Raw genomic sequence first — 16,589 nt, forward strand, 5'->3', positions numbered from 1 at the left:
ACTGGCTGCCGCCGCGCCCTACAGCCCCGCCCCGGCCCCGCCTCCTCCGGCTGGGACCCGCCCCCTCCGCCCGGCCTCCGCCCCCCGCAGGTGGGAGGGGGCGGGAGCGCCGGACAGACCCACGTAAACTAGGCCAACAAGGCCAGGGGGAGAGGCCCAGCGCCGGGATGACGTCATCAGCGCTTGACGCCAGAGGCCGAGGATCACCTGGCTGCCACGTGACGTCATTGGGGCCGGGTTTCTGCTGTGAGTCCAGACGGCCTCCTGTTTGGAACCAGTGGTTTTCCTTGAAGGTCTCGGTGCTATAAAAGATGGTTAGAGTGTAGTCAAGGTAGAACGCAGGTAGCCCCTTGGTTACAAAGCACCTCTGCATCCCTTCTCTCTCCAAGAGCTGAATGTGTGAAAACTCGAGATATCTCCGAGGTAGACATCTACTCTTCTGTCTGTCTTGGGGCTGGCGATCTGAGCAGAGATAGACAGGGTAAGGGTGCGGGAAAATCGCGGAGACGTTTAAACTATACTGAATTCACGTGGGGCTCTTTTTCCCGCTTTTCTCCCACTTTTGACGACAGCTTTTCTCCTGAGCTCAGATTCTGTATTTCTCAATACTTGTAAAACGGCATTCATTGCTTGCACGCCCTACTGTACCTTGGATTCGGTGAGTTCAAAACCGAGACAGTGTTACTCTGAGCTGGAACTCAGAGCCTTATTTCACACCCCAGATGTTCAAGTTAAGACTTCGAATTCCTAACCCATAATTTCTTCACAATAAACAACACCTACCTATTCTAACTTGGCCTCTCTAAGCTTCAGCTTTACAATAGTTAATAATAATAATAATAAACAGTAATAATAATAGCCGCAGCTCAGCATGCATTGTGCTTGAAAACAATGGGTATTTCTGGTGTCCTGTTCTTAGCCAATGAACCACCATGCAGCAGCCCTCTAAGTCAGATTCTCATTCTCAGCATTCATTTCAAATTGGGCTTCCGGTTTGGAAACGCTGTCAAGCCATTGCCTTATTCCCCATCATCACCTGAGCAACAGAAGCAACCTTTAGTCTCTCAAAATCTAACTCACTGTGCTCTCTGATCTCCTGAGGAGCTTTATAAAGCTATGGAAGTCATGATCTCCTTCCCCGTTTAAACAGTCTGAGAGACTTTATTGCTTTTAGGATAAAGTCCAAACTTTAACACAGCACGAACAGGCTGGCTGCTTAGACCAGTCTTCCTGGCTTCATCTTACACTCTACCTTTGCTCCGGCCTGTCTTTCTCTTTCGGGATTCTTGCCTGGCTAGCCTAGAACCTGGGACGGTCCACCTGCCTCAACCTCCCAAGTGCACCACCTCGCCTGATCCTTTATCCCAAACAGTACAAGGTGTAGTAACTGTAACTGAACGCCTGACTCCATCAGTTCCACAAGTCGTATTCCTATGTGCATCTCCCAAAGTCGGATCAGTGCTTGTTACATAGCATCAGTTGATCTGTTAAAAATATATTTCATAGCCTGCGGGTGGCATAGACTTTAATCCTAGCATTCAAGAGGCAGGGTCAGGCAAATCTCTGAGATCCAGAGCCTGTGTATGCAAAAAAAATGTAATAAATGCTTACTGTGTGCTACTGTTCTGGACACCTCATTAACACTATCTCCCTAGACAAACCTCTCACAACCCTTTGATGGAGAAACTGAGGCATACACATAGAACATAATTTATCCTAATCTACGCCATCTTTGCACTGTCTCCACAGCAGGCAAATAGGAACTCTTCCAAACTATTAATATTCTGACCACTGGGAATAGTAAGTGTGGTTCCCTCCATGGCAAAGCACTTGGCAGATAAGATTAAATAAGGATTTTGAGATAGGAACTGCTTCTCAGACCAGATTTCAAAAGATGCAAGAAAACAAATCCTCCTTTGCATTCTCCAGAAAGGAGCTCAGTCCTCCCGGCACCTTGGTTTCAACCCACATCCATTTTGCACTTCTGAACTACATCACTGTAAAATAGCAAATGTGTATTGGTTTAGGCAACTACGCATGTACTAACTTGTACCCCAGTCAAAAGAAATGAATCTCCAGTCAAAAGTAGGGCTCATCTATTTAATAAAGTGGAAGGGGGTGTTTTCTAGAGGTAGACACACTCTAATGTGTCTACCCCAGTTGTTAGATACCACTTACTATGCAGTCCCGAAAACCCTGCCAAAAAGCAAATAATCAAGACATCTCTAGTACCCTATTACATCGTGTTTCTTTGTTTTTGAGGCAGTGTCTTGCTATATAGCCCAGAGCTAGCCCCAAAGTCAAGATCCACCTGCCTCAGCACCCTGAGTGCTGGGACTACAGGCATGGTGCTTCACACACAGCTAGCTCCTCACTCAGAACATCACTCTCATCACAGTCTGCTGTCCCAGCTGCCAAAGAAGACGGGCTTTCTTGTATTTCAGTCTTCCATAGAGATTTTCTGGATTTCACATCATGTCTTGATTTGATTGGTGAATGAGCAACCTGAGCCTGAATTTTCTTCAAGACTCTCAAGATTGCTAACAAAACACAACCAACTACATGAGATTGTGACACTGTCCCTATATAACTCAAGTACTAGAGAACCCTCTCAACAGTACTGAAATTTCTCTATGGCAACCTGGTACACACATAGGCAGAAAAAATTTAGGTATTATAACTCAGTACTGTTTGATAAAGATTCTATTATTTAATATTTAAATTATCTGAGTAGGAAGGCTTTTGTAGCAGGAATCATCTGAGAGGAGGGAACATCAATTAAGAGACTGCCTCCAGAAGATCTGGCTATAAGAAGGGCATTTTCTTAATTAGTAATCCATTGTGGAGGTGGACAAGCCCATTGAGGATTAGGTCACCCCCGTACAGGTGGTTCTGAGTTCTATAAGAAATAAGGTTGAGCAAGACATGGAGAACAAGCCAGTAAGCAGAGTTCCTCTATGTATGGCCTCTGCGTCAGCTCTTGCCTCCAGGTTCCTGACCTTGAATCCCTGCCCTGACTTCCTTCAGTGATGGACTATGATGTGGAAGTGTAAGCTTAAATAAACCCTTTCCTCTGCAACTTGCTTTTGTCCCTTGTATTTCATCACAGCAGTAGAAACCCTAACTAGGACAGATTTAATTCTTCTTTCTTCCTATAAGAACAAATGAATAGAAGATTGAGAATCCTGTGCTAGGCTAGGGCTATGAGAGGACTGAATTTTTTTTAACGTTTGCTTATTTATTGTGTGGGGGGGGCACATGTCACAGTGAGCATGCGAAGGCCAGATGACAACTTTCGGGAGTCACTTCTCTCCTGCTACATGTGGGTTCCATACATTGATTCAGATCATCAGGCTTGGTGGCAAGCATGTTTACCCACAGCACCATCTTGTCAATACCTATGACATGATTTAATGTCTTCCTTCCACTTGTACTTCCAGAACTGGCATCAGGCAAAGAGTCTTAGCCCTTGTGTTGATACAGTGTGCCAAGCAAGGGCTTTATCACTACTCAGCTATCAACAACGGGACCCTTTTTGCCATCTGATCAGTGACTACTAGGTCACTTCCAGGATTTCATCTAAGAGTAAAGTCATTTTGGGTACCAATTATCTAAGCCTGAGTTTAAAAAAAAGCAGAGCCTTCGATTAATACTTGGAAATTCTTCATTCACTTAGGAGGTGATTCCAGAAAACAGGAGTGGTGTGGGAAAGAGGGAAAGCCAATGGGGAGTGTGTGGGAACCTTGGAGAAACATGCAGAGGTGCTTCCTGGAAGAGACCACCTGAAAGAGGAAGCCTTATCTACTGCAGGAATTCCTCATCACCTAAGGGCTGTCGCCTAGGCTGTTGATGCCCCTAATCTTAATGGCTTTCTTTGCAGGTTCCCCTTACAATCTGATATCAGAGAATTTCCTGCAGGAGAGTGAGGAAGGTGTGTGGTGGACAGTAGGTCAATGTCACAATATACAAAGAGTTGGAACTGCCCAAAGCTGCAGCTGAAATCAGAGTCTGCCACAAACTGCTTAGGTTTCATGTATAGGTTCATCTTATAAGCCAAGTAGCTAATGTCTACGTTGTTTACACTCCTATCTGGACGTTTATTACTCCACAACCTCAACAATTTGAGATTAGCAATCTTTACTATTTTATTTATTACAGGCAGTATGTTGTGTGACAGTGTGTTCATGCTTTAATTTACACTTTTTATTGCTAAGGTAGTTGAACACCTGTGCATATGTTTATAGCTCTTTGGGTATGCTTTTTGATGGTTGCTTGATTGGTTGTTTGACTGATTCGATTTGAGATAGGGTCTCACTATCCAGATATGGCTGACCTGGAATTGGCCGTCTAGATCAGCTGGCCTTGAACTCACAAAGATCCACCTACCTCTGCATCTCAAGTGCTGAAATCAAAGATGTGCACTACTGTACCTAACTATTTTTTTCAAACTGGGTTTTATGAAGCCCAGGCTGACCTCAGATGTACTAAGTAGTTGAAGCTGACATTGAACTCCTGATCTTCCTGCCTCCACAGTGCCCAGCCTGGGTACACTCCTTAGTAAAGAATCTTTTGTCCAAGTTTTTTAAACTATCAATATTGAGATAGAACTTGCATAAAACAAAGGGGATACATTTTAAATATTTGCCTCATGAGTGACAAATGTTTATCTTCATAAACACCAACAAAGCCCATCTGACCTAGAAAGCTCCCTATGCCCCTTTGCAGTCAATCTAACTCCCTACCCCCCACTCCTGCAATCAATGACCAGTTTACTGTTACTAAAATTTCACTCTGTAAATACTTCTTTGTGACCAGTTCTTTCATAATATTTTTGCTTGAACACAGGGCCTTGTACATTATAGGCAAGCACTCTACCATGAACTATATGACTAGCCTTCATGTTTTTGAGATTATCCATGTCTTGCCAGCTATGCTTCCATTTATACTGTTAAATAGTATTCTATTCTACATATTTATCACAATATGCTTATCCACTTAACCATCAATAGACATTTCAAATATTTAGCTACATAAAATCTATAATTCTTCAAGTACATATATCTTATATTTTATTGGATAAACACCTAAAAAGTAGTATAGGTGTGTTGTAGGTTAAGTACCTACTTAACTTCATAAGCCACACTATTCTTCAAAATAGTTGTAGAATTTTGTGTGCTTTTAGTAGATGCCTGTTATTCTTTGAGTACTTCCTTACTTTCTGGTCTGAGATGTCCTAGGCTCCGTTCTACTTTCTTTAGCCTGGTGCACAAACTGCCATTTCTCAAAAAGGCTTGGATGCCTTTCATTGAAGAATGGCACTTACTTATCAAGCCCTGGGTGAGTTCATTATAAAGGATACAGGTGCTCCTGGGTCTTCTCTGTGGACCACACATGGTCCAGCCAGATGGCTTATCTGGTAAGGGCGCTTGTTGCCAAGCCTGACAACCTGAGTTCAATTCTCAAATCAACATGGGAGAAGGAGAGAATAAACTCCGGAGAGTTGTCCTCTGGCCTCCATCTGTATGCTGTGGGAAGTGGGCACACACTCACACACACACACACACACACACACACACCAAATATAAGTAAATAAGAGTCCAGTCATTCTGGCCTTTAACATGCATGTGTCTATGAGTTCTGAGGCTGTAAGGAAATGATCTCTGTAACAACCTGAGGGAGCTTGGAAACCTTTGAAGACAGTGCTGCTTGCCAGACTTGTGCAAAGGAATCTATGGACGCCATCATCCAAGACCTGACCCACAGAAACCATGCGAATAAACAAACGTGTCTCAAGTTGTGTTTGTAACTAATAAATAGAAGCTACACAGGAGAGCAAGGAGGGAAGAACTCTGGGCATAAATTCTGTTTCCTAGTAGAGTCTTCCCTCTCTCCCTCCTCCCTCTTTCCATAGAGGCAGATGTGGGATCTGGAGCTGAAGCTGCCGTCCTGAATCTGTGAGGAAAAGGCTGAGAAAAATCACAAAGATCTTCAACTGAGTGCTTTTGAGTCATCAACCCAAGGCCAGCACCTCCTGTCCCCAGCTGTCCTGTGAAGGGAAAGAGAAGAAGGTTGGTTTGCTTTTGGTGTTTGTGAGCTGTGTTTTCTCAAGACCCTTTTACTTACAGTTAGGTGCTGTTCTTCAGCGGTACACTGTGTTCTGGGAGTTTCCAACGTGGGTTTCACTTTGTTCGATTTTGACAGCGTTGTTCACTGCTGCTCCTTGAATGTGGCCAGAACTCTGCTACATCTACCATCACAGTACTGTTAATATTCACTCTAGGAGATGGAGTAAGAGGATCACAAGAAACTCACACGCCCCTCCCCTGGGATTCCAATCACCACGCCCTCTGGCCCCGGCTGCACTTATTCTTAAACTTGCTAGAGTGTATGAGGGAGAAAACTGAGCAGGGCTTGCCTGAGTGGCACTAAGGCTTCATTCAACCCCAAGCAGCTCAATTATTTGCCAGGCTGGACTTGTTTTGGCCTCTTGGCTCACTCCCTATTTAGGGTGAATGGTTGTTTCTTTTACTTCTCCCCAGAAAAGCCACAGAACTATGAAATGGTGTCACCACTGTGGAAAACTACAGAAATGTTTTCTTCAAAACGTAAAAATGAAGCTGGACAGTGGTGGCACACGCCTTTAATCCCAGCACTCAGGAGGCAGAGACAGGTGGATTTCTGTGAGTTGGAGGCCAACCTGGTCTACAGAGCGAGTTCCAGGTCAGCTAGGGCTACACAGAGAAATCCTGTCTTTTAAAATAATTTTTTTAGTGAGGCTGGATTAGTGTTGGAGAGATGGCTCAAGAGTAAATAGCACATACTGTTCTTGCAAGAGGTCTGGAGTCCAGGGAACCCTCAGAGCAAGCAGGTTAGCTAGACTAAAGCCAAAACCTCATGCTCTGGAGTCAGCAGGGGACCCTGCCTCAAAATATAAGGTAGAGAACAATACTCAAAGATACCCAGTGTCAACCCCAGGCTTCCATGTACACACATACCCTTATACACATGAACACACACACATACACCACACATACATGCATACCAAAAAAACTTTTTAAATTATGGAATGTGGTGGCCCTCTACTTTAAATCCCATTAATTAGGAGACTGAGGCAGCAGGATCAATTTGAGTTTGAGGGCAGTCTGAGCTATACAGCATGTTCTAGGCCAGAGTGGGCTACAATATTAGACACTGTGCTAAAACAAAATTTTGAAATAAGAATACCACATGACCCGGGCATTCTACTTCTGGGAGCTGCAAGCAGAGTATCAGGGTGACATCTGTATGCCCATGTTCATAGCAGCTCTGCTCACAGTAACTCAAAGATCCCTGTGGTGGTTTGGATGAGAATGGCTCCCACAGGCTCCTGTCTGAATTGGTGGTCCCCAATTAGTAGAACCCAGGCCAGGTCTACTCTGTCTTTCTACCTCTAACCTGCGGATAAGATGTAAGCTCCAGCGCCATGCCTGCTTGCCTGTCGCCATGCTACCCACTACATGGTAATAGACTCACCCTCTGAAACTGTAAGCAAGCGCCCCTCCCCACTAAATGCTTTCGTTTATAAGTTGCCTTGGTCATGGGGTCCCTTCACAGCAGTAGAACAGTAACAAAACAGTGTCCATCCAAAATATCCATCCAAGTATTCATCAAAGGATGAGGGGAGAACAATGTGCACCATAGACACACTCTAGAATATTTGTTACTCAGCCTTAAAAAGGAAGGGTGTCGAGATAGCTTTGTGGGTAAAAGTGCTTGCCATCAGGCTGGGCAAACTGAGTTTGAGCCCCAGAACCCGCATGGTGGAAGGAGAAAATCTTGACTTCCAAAAGTTATCCTGTGACCTGTACATGTGTACACACATATGCAAAACAAACAAATAAATGTAATAAAAAATTAATAATTTTTTTGTTTTTTGAGACAGAAGTTTCTCTGTATTGTTTTGTAGGCTGTCCTGGAACACACACTGTAGACCGGGCTGGCCTCGGACTCACAGAGATCTGCCTGCCTCTGCCTCCCGAGTGCTGGGATTAAAGGCACCAACGCCCAGCAAAAAATAATAATAATAATTTTAAAGGAAGGAAATCCTGACATATGCTAACACACCCATATGGATGGACCTTGGCAATACTATACTATGTGAGATACAACAGCCAAAAAAAGATAAATTCTATATTATTTCACTGATTCGAGGGAAAGTAGTCAGATTCCGAAAGACAGACAGGAGAATGGTGGTTGCCATGAAGAAGGAGATCGGGAACTTTAATGGACACACAGTTTCAATGTTGTAGATAATGTAACCCTGTAGGTGAGTGGTGGGGCTGTCTCAGTGTGGGTGCACTTGATATCACACAACTGGGGCCTGGAACCAGCAAGATGAAAGTTTCCTCCTTGTATTTTACTTCACTTGTTGTTGCCGTCTATTCCGAGAGTGAAGGAGTCTATAAGGTCTTTTCTGAGAACAGGGCTTCAGAGAAGGCAGGATAATTGACTGCACCAAGGCACTGTCTTCCTGCCAGGGCAGCAGACCAGGAAAGAAGGAAAGTCAGCGCAGGAGCTCAAACACCTGGCCGGTGCACGATATCCTTCTCAGCCTGTCCTGGAACTCAACAGCTGGAAAACAGGCCCTGGGGACAAAGAAGGGTGGGTCCAAGTGTCTATTGCTTTTTTTTTTTCATTGCTGAGAAGAAAATGCAGAGCTCCATGCTAAACAAGCTCTTACACTGAGCCATCTTCCTAGCTCAACATCTTGGCGTGTTTGTTTGGTTGTTTTGTTTTGTTTTTCAAGACAGAGTTTCTCTACGTAGCCTCAGCTGTCCTGTAACTCACTCTATAGACCAGGCTGACCTCAAACTCACAGATTCCCCTACCTCTGCCTCCCCAGTGCTAAGATTAAAAGTGTGTGCCACTATGACCCAGTCAACATCTTGGTTTCTGTTCTTTCTTTTTTCCTTCCTTTCTTTCTTTTTATTTTTTGTTTGTTTATTTGCTTGTTTTGTTTTGTGTTTTTTGAGAAAGGGCCTCCCTATGTGACCCTGGCTGTCCTGAAACTCTCTATGTACACCAGGCTAGCCTCAAACTCACAGAGATCCTCCTGAGTGCTAGAATGTAAAGGCATGGACTACCATGCCCAGCTAGTGTTTGTGCATGATTGCGTTTGTCTGTGTATGAATATGCAAATGTGAGTACAGTGCCTGAAGCATAGAAGAGGGTGTGGGATCCCCTGCAGCTGAAGTTACAGAGGGCTGTGGGCCACTTGGATACTGCCAACTGAATTCTAGTCCCCTGCAAGAGCAACACTTACTCTTAACCTCTGATCCATCTTTCAAGTCCTTAAACCTTTTTAGGGTTAATCTCTATTTTTAAAGTAGAAATAATTCTGATGAAAATAGTGGTTAAAATACATGGGGCTGGGGCTGGGGCAATGGCTCGATAAAATGGCTTGCTGCATAAGCATGAAGGTCTGAGTTCAAATCTCCAGCATCCACATAAAAGTGAAGGGTAGTAGTATACATTCGTGAGTTTTAATATTCATTTAAAATCAGGCATGTGAGGGGTATGTGCATGTCTCGGTGACTTCTCTATTGCTGTGACAAAGCACCATGACCAAAGCAACTTATAAAAGAAAGTGTTGGCCTGAAGTTACTGTTTCAGAGGGTCACAGTCTATGGTGGCAGAAATAGATGAGAGTTCACATCTCAGCAAACAAGTAGAAGGTAGAGAGAGAACACTAGGAATGGTCTAGGCTTTGAAACCTCAAAGCCCCCCAGTGACACATCTCCTCCAACAAGGCCACACCTCCTAATCCTTCCCAAACAGTCCACCAACTGGGAACCAAGTATTCCGACATATGAACCTATGGGGAACTTTTCTCACTCAAACCATCACAATGCACATGAATGCAGGTGTTCATGAAAGCCCGACATGAAGTTATAAGCCATTAATGAGCTGCCTGACATGGGTTCTGGAAACAAAGCTCGGGTCCTCTGCAAGAGCAGTGTGAGCTTTTAACCTGTGAGTCGTCTTCCAGCCCCTGACACATTTGTAACTTTAGAGTTAGTGAGATGGAAACAAGGGATCCAGGTGGTCTTGTTGACCAGTGACTCACTTGAAGAGAATACCCTGGGTACACCTTCATATGTACACACACAAGTGTATGCATCTGCACATACATGTGCCCACATGAACATATCACATGCTAAATAAACAAGCTAAATGATTTTTGCAAGAATGGAAAATAAAAACATACACTCTAAAATTAAAAATAAACACTGATGCCGGGCGGTGGTGGCACACACATTTAATCCCAGCACTTGGGAGGCAGAGGCAGGTGGATCTCTGTGAATTTGAGACCAAGCCTGGTCTACCAAGTGAGTTCCAGGACAGGCTCCAAAAACAATACAGAGAAACCCTGTCTCGAAAAACCAAAATAAATAAATAAAGACTTATATGGATTGTTTGAACCCAGAACCAAATCCTTTAGCCTCTGAGGAGCCTCTTCACCAAGCAGGCTGGTGGGTACCAGGTCTTCACTCCCATGGAGCTGAATCTGGGGCTGGAATAGAGGTACAGAGATAGGTAGCAGACAACTCACAGTGCAATAATGCCTTCTTATGTGGTCTGTCCCTCTCCCACCTGGTTCTATGAGGAAACCAGGCAAGGCAGGTGCCTGTTATACTTGGGAACACCAAGACCCAGGAAGATAGTGACTCTCTAAAGTGCTTCTGCCAATTGCATTTTACCAACAGCAGCCACAGCTGGGCCTAGGAGAGGACCTGGGAAGATAATAGCAGCTGGATCAGAGGCTCTGGGGCCCTGTGAGGCATTTCTACCCTATGATGTGTCCAGTTCAGCAGCTGGAGCCAAGAATTCTGCTCATTAGTGCATAGGGAGTGAGCTCTGATCCACTGCAAAAGACAAAGGCTCTCAGTACATTAGCACAGGGAGAGCAACAGGACTCTCACTTGCTCCATCCTGGGTTCCTGCTTAGTCTGATGGCCCATGTTATGTTTGACTTTCTGATGTAGTGTTTGTGCTCTGGTTCTTCACCAGAGTATAAATCTGCAGAATGCCAAGAAGAGTTTTTTGTCTGATTGGGTTTTAAGACAAAGTCTCACTATGTAGCCTAGGCTAGCCTTAAACTCTAGCTGTTCTTGTCTCAGCTCCCAAGTGCTAGGATGACAGATATGTTACCATGTCCAGCACTTTCATTTTTTTCCTTGCTATCTTTGATCAGGAATAACATTTGCATATATGACAGGAACAAAGAACAAGTTTCAATGAATTGCTGTGAATCCTGGACCCATACTGCTCTTTGAAACACTGAGTTGGCTTGTGTTGCTCATACACACACACACACACACACACACACACACACACACACACACACACACCAAGAAAGATTTTTTAAATTTTTAAATGATTTGTTTATTTTCATTTCATGTGCATTGCTGTTTTGCCTGCATGTATGTCTGTATGAGGGTGTGGGAGCCTCTGGAGTTACAGACAGTTTGAGATGCCATGTGGGTTCTGGTATTTGAACTTGGGTCCTCTGGAAGAGCAGTTGGTGCTTTTGAGTGTTGAGCCATGATTGGTTGATTTTTTTTAGTGTTTCAAGACAGGGTTTCTCTATGTAACAGTTGGCTGTCTTGGAAATTTCTTTGTAGACCAGGCTGGCCTTGAACTCGCTGAGATCTGCCTGCCTCTTCCTCACAAGTTCTGGGACTACAGGTGTGCACCACTACCACCTGGCAGATTGGTTGATTTCTTTTTTTAATGAAATACAGTAAAGGAAAAGGGAATCAAGAGATGGAAGAGAACCAGCACTGCCCTGTACTCTGTAGACCCAGAACATCAGCTGCTGGTGCAGAGATTGGGGTTCACCTGAGTCCAGGAGTTCAATGCCATCCTAGACATCTGGAGACAGAGCTCAGTGGTAGAGCAAGTGCCCAGCATGCCATGGACCATCAGTACAACTCAGTGGATAAAGGTGCCTGCTCCCAAGTTCAACCTGAGTTTGATCCCCAAGACCCACATGCTAGGAGAGAATACCCTACTAAAAGTTGCCCTCTAACCTCCAAATACGCACCATAACATTCAAGTATGCTTGCACACACACTCACACAAAAAAGCAAATAAAGTTTTTAAAATTAATTGTTCTTTTGCCACACTGTTAGTGAGAAGACCCTGTCTTAAAAAGAAGAGAGAAAGAAAAAGAGAAGAGACAAAAAGGGGCGGGAAGAGAAGGGCAGAGTTCAAATAAGGATGCCAATGTATTTGGATCCAAGTATGTCTCACCAGGTACCTAGCTCTTCATTGGTTTTCCAGATTGGGTTAAACTTCTTTGAAACTGACGATTTTGAGAGAGCCTTGAGTCACAAGGCCCCCCTTCCCCTCTTTTCAGAAGCATTAAACCAAATTCCTGTCTTTGCTTCACACAAAGCAGTTTCCAGCCCTCTGGGTGTATAGCTGCCAGATCTTTGTCTGGTCATTTCTCAGTGTCTTCACAAAGACAGCATTCTCCTGGTGATATACATTAGTGGCAAAAGTTTTCAGGGATGCAGATATGACTCAGCAGTTAAGAATGCTGGCTGTGGCCGGGCGTTGGTGGCGCATGTCTTTAATCCCAGCACTTGGGAGGCAGAGGCAGGCGGATCTCTGTGAGTTTGAGGCCAGCCTGGTCTACAAGAGCTAGTTCCGGGACAGCCTCCAAAGCCACAGAGAAACCCTGTCTCGAAAAACCAAAAAAAAAAAAAAGAATGCTGGCTGCTCTTCCAGAGGACCTGAGTTCAATTCCCAATGCCCACATGATGGTTCACAAGCATCCCTAACTCCAGTCCCTGAGGATACAGTGCCCTCTCTTCTGGCCTCTGAGGGTACTAACCAAGAACCAAATACATAGACACATATGCAAGTAAAACACTCATACACATAAAATACAAATAAATGAAAAACATTTTAAAGATTAAGTTTTCTTTGCTTTGTCTCAAAATATTTACCTAATAGAGAATGTGGTGTATGTAGGTACAAATTCTTATCCTTATGTTTTTAATTTTCAACCAACAAATATTTATGCCAAGTTTATAGGTGACTACCAATACTCTACATCAAGAATTTCCCTGTGCCATTAAAGGGAATGTCTATTTTTCTTAGCCAGCATAGAATATACAACCACAGAGTTTTGGAACCTTTTATGATGAACACTTAGTTTGTTTCCAAGGCTCATGAATAATGGTAGACACATCATGCCGTCTAAACATCTCATCATTTCCTAAGGACCGTTAATTGGAAGTAGAATTCCTAAAGGAATTTCAGATTTTACCATAAAGAAAATACAGTAAGAAATGTATGGCCCCCTACCTCAGGAGCCTGTGTGTCCTCTCTGATCCTTTGGACAGCAGCTGGAAGAGGCTTTACACATCTTCTGATAGCCAAACTATACTTCCTCCTGTTTCTTCCCAGGGTTCCTCCTTGGCTTCCCTAATTGGCCTTTAGACTGACCAGCAGCTTCCTTGCTCTGACATGCAGGACCAACCAATCCCTAAGACCAGGGCAGAGTGCTTGCTGGAACTTTCTGGAAAGAGAGTATGCAGGGCCACTTTAAAAGAGAGAGCTGCCAAGATAAGAAAGTCAGGACTAATCATGATCAAGTTTCCTTTTCAAAGCACTTTTTAAAAAAGAAACTTTCCTTTAACTTTTTAATGAGCATGTACAATTTATAACAGAAAAAGTTAACTTACAGGAAAAAAAACAACGACATAGGTTTCTCAGATTTGGGAAGAGGCAGGGATTAGCTGGTTCCTGGAAGCAGCTGTGAGTTCTCTGGCTCTGCAATACTGCCTACAAATTCCTGGCTGACTCAGAATGAATCTGCTCCTGAGTCACTAAAAGAGAGGATTATTGATTCCCTCTAGGGACACTAGTGAGGGCAATAGATGTTGTCTTCCAATTCCAAAAGTGGATCCTGAGACCAATTGCTGGGGACCAGGGCCCAAGAGACATATTTTTGACTCTTGACCAGAATTTCTCAGCAGACATAGTGGACCAAAGATAACCCAGCTGCTCCAGGAGTGACCATTCCATCTCAGAGTCCACTGGAGTCCCCGGTCCTGGAAAGGACTGTGGTGATTCATACAGAAGGCAGGGAAGCAATTCTCAGACTCTTTGACCACAACTCCTAAACACTACAAATCCTGAAGTGTTCGTGTGGCTCCTAACATTCAAGAGTCCCCGTATTAAAAGTTAAAGCCAAAAAAGCTTTTACATAGTTATTGATTTATTTTCTAAAAAATCTACTACATCCTTTGTAATTAATAATATGAAGTAAATCTTGTATGTGTGTGAAAAGTGACTATATTTTCTAAACCAAAAAGAAAAATAGCTAGTAGACTTGCTTGTGTTCTGAGATCTTCTCTCTGTCTAGACTGAACTTGCAGCTGCAACCTTACATGTTCCTCCACACTTGTCCTGTTGCAAGTCTAATGGAAAAGAAAATGCAACCTTTTGTGTGTAGCTGGGAAAGGAAGGGGTATTTTAACTGCCTTTGCAGACAAGTGTGGATAGTTTTTTGACACTTTATTAAAACTTGACAAGGGGGGAGGGTTAGACTGTATTGTTTGGTTGATTGATTTGTTAGTGTCGGTGTTGGTGCTGGTGCTGGCGCTGTTATGAGAAGCGTTTTCCTTGTAGCCCAGGCTGGCTGGCAGCTTGCAGTCTTCCTGTCTCATTCTCCCCACTGACTGAGTTACCAACTTGTTACTGTGGTACAGCACACATCAGTAACCATTTTAAATGGACTTTCCAGTTGCATTAAGATTTTCCTGGTAGTCTGCAACCGTGCTTCTGCAATTGTGCTGTTTCTGTTCTAATGTCATTTGTGTGGCAGCACGTGATGCAATTTCCTTCCCTTTAAGGGTGGAACTTGCTGCATGCCTATTCTTGTTTTGTCTATCCAGTCTTCTGTTGATTGGGGCATTTCATACTTGAAATAAGCAGTGATAAGAAATATGGAAAGTGCTGCGATGAGGCCAGAGAGGTAGCTCAATCGTCAAGAGCAAGGCTTTCTACTGCTATTGTACAGGACCTGAGTTTGGTTCCCAAGACCCTGGACCAGTTGCTCATAACTGCCTGTAACTCCAGCTCCAGGTGATCTGATACACTCTTCCGACTCTCAGGAGCACCTGCAACTATGTGTACATACACATGCATACCCCCATGTCATATAATTTTTTAATTAAGAACTCTTAGCTCCTTCTCCATCACCACATCTGCCTGTATGCCAACATACTTCCCGCCATGATGACAACAGACTAAATCTCTGAACTGTAAGCCAGTCCTAATTAAATGCTTTCTTTTATGAAAGTTACCAGGTCATGGTATCTCTTCACAGCAATAGAACATTGATGAAGACACCAGGTAAAATAGTTCTTTATGAGTAAGTGTGCAGGCTAGGGATGCAGCTCAGTTGATAGAGTGCTCACCTAGTATGCAGGAAGCCCTAGGTTCAAACCCCAGTACCACATAAACTGGGCACGATGGTGCCTGTCTATACCCCTAGACGTGGAACAGTGGAGGAGGAAAGATTAAGCGTTGAAGGTCATTGTTGGATTCATAGCAAGTTCAAGACCTGCTAGGGATATATGAGAGACCCTGTCAAAAACAAATTATTTTTAATGAATGGGCATCTATGGAAGAGTCTCAATATTACACCAATCAGATCCTAAAGTTCATAATTTTTTAAATTTTAATTTCCACTAGTTATCAATTAATGAATGTGGTCACTACTGAATTGTGACAATTATAAATGAAAAGTGAGATATCACTGGACTTTGTTTATAAATGTCAAATTTTAGTGATTCCACTAAGAAGCCATGAGGCCAGGACAACCATGGCCTCCCCCCAGTAACCTCTGGCTGCTTAGATGCAGAGAAGGGATGGCTTTAGTTGGGGAGCAGACTCAGCTAACAGGGCATCTAATCCTAGCTATTTTCTTGGTTTATTGTGATTTTACTTTTTTTTTCTTGAGACAGAGTCTCACTATGTAGCCCAGGTTGGTCTGGAACTCACTATATAGACCTTTCCTGTCCCTGCCTCCGGGTGTTGAGATTATCTGTGTGAGCTAACATGCCCAGTTTTCTTTATGACTTTAAATTGATAATATTCTTCTTGTTTGATTTTACTGACTGTTGGACTGGCTTTTTTGTTTCAGTTTGCTTTATTTTACAGAACCTGCTGTAACATGTTTGCACCAATAGCTTTCTGTCCCTTCATTTTCTAATAAGTTATCTCTAGGAGAAGCAAGACTCAGTCATACTCTGTTGCTGAGATCAGTGTAAATATTATTTCTCTAAATTCTGCTTGTGTAATGGCACTTTTGTGGTGATGTTTGTAGCTACCAGGACAGTAGTGCTATCTAACTAACTCACAACACTATTTATAATTCATTTCCATGAAATTCATGTTCTCCCATTGCAGAATAATAAAATTGTGAGTTCAATAATATGTATACTAATACACTGGTATCCTTATAAGTGAAAACAAGGAAACTTCCACCCACCACCAGGAAGTGATGACATCCTATAGTTGAAGATGAG

At 43.4% G+C, this 16,589-nt stretch overlaps 1 long non-coding RNA gene across 1 annotated transcript; it reads right to left on the reverse strand.

Moving 5' to 3' along the window:
* Positions 1-56: 56 nt before the first annotated feature.
* Positions 57-6,630, reverse strand: LOC121132838. The gene is made up of 3 exons (XR_005869492.1): positions 6,124-6,630; positions 5,360-6,046; positions 57-302 (listed from the first exon to the last, which is right to left on the reverse strand). It is a non-coding gene; the product is annotated as an uncharacterized LOC121132838 (long non-coding RNA).
* Between the last annotated feature and the right edge of the window lie 9,959 nt (positions 6,631-16,589).

This window comes from Mesocricetus auratus, unplaced genomic scaffold, assembly GCF_017639785.1.
Source record: "Mesocricetus auratus isolate SY011 unplaced genomic scaffold, BCM_Maur_2.0 Super-Scaffold_4256, whole genome shotgun sequence".
Lineage (NCBI taxonomy): Eukaryota > Metazoa > Chordata > Mammalia > Rodentia > Cricetidae > Mesocricetus > Mesocricetus auratus.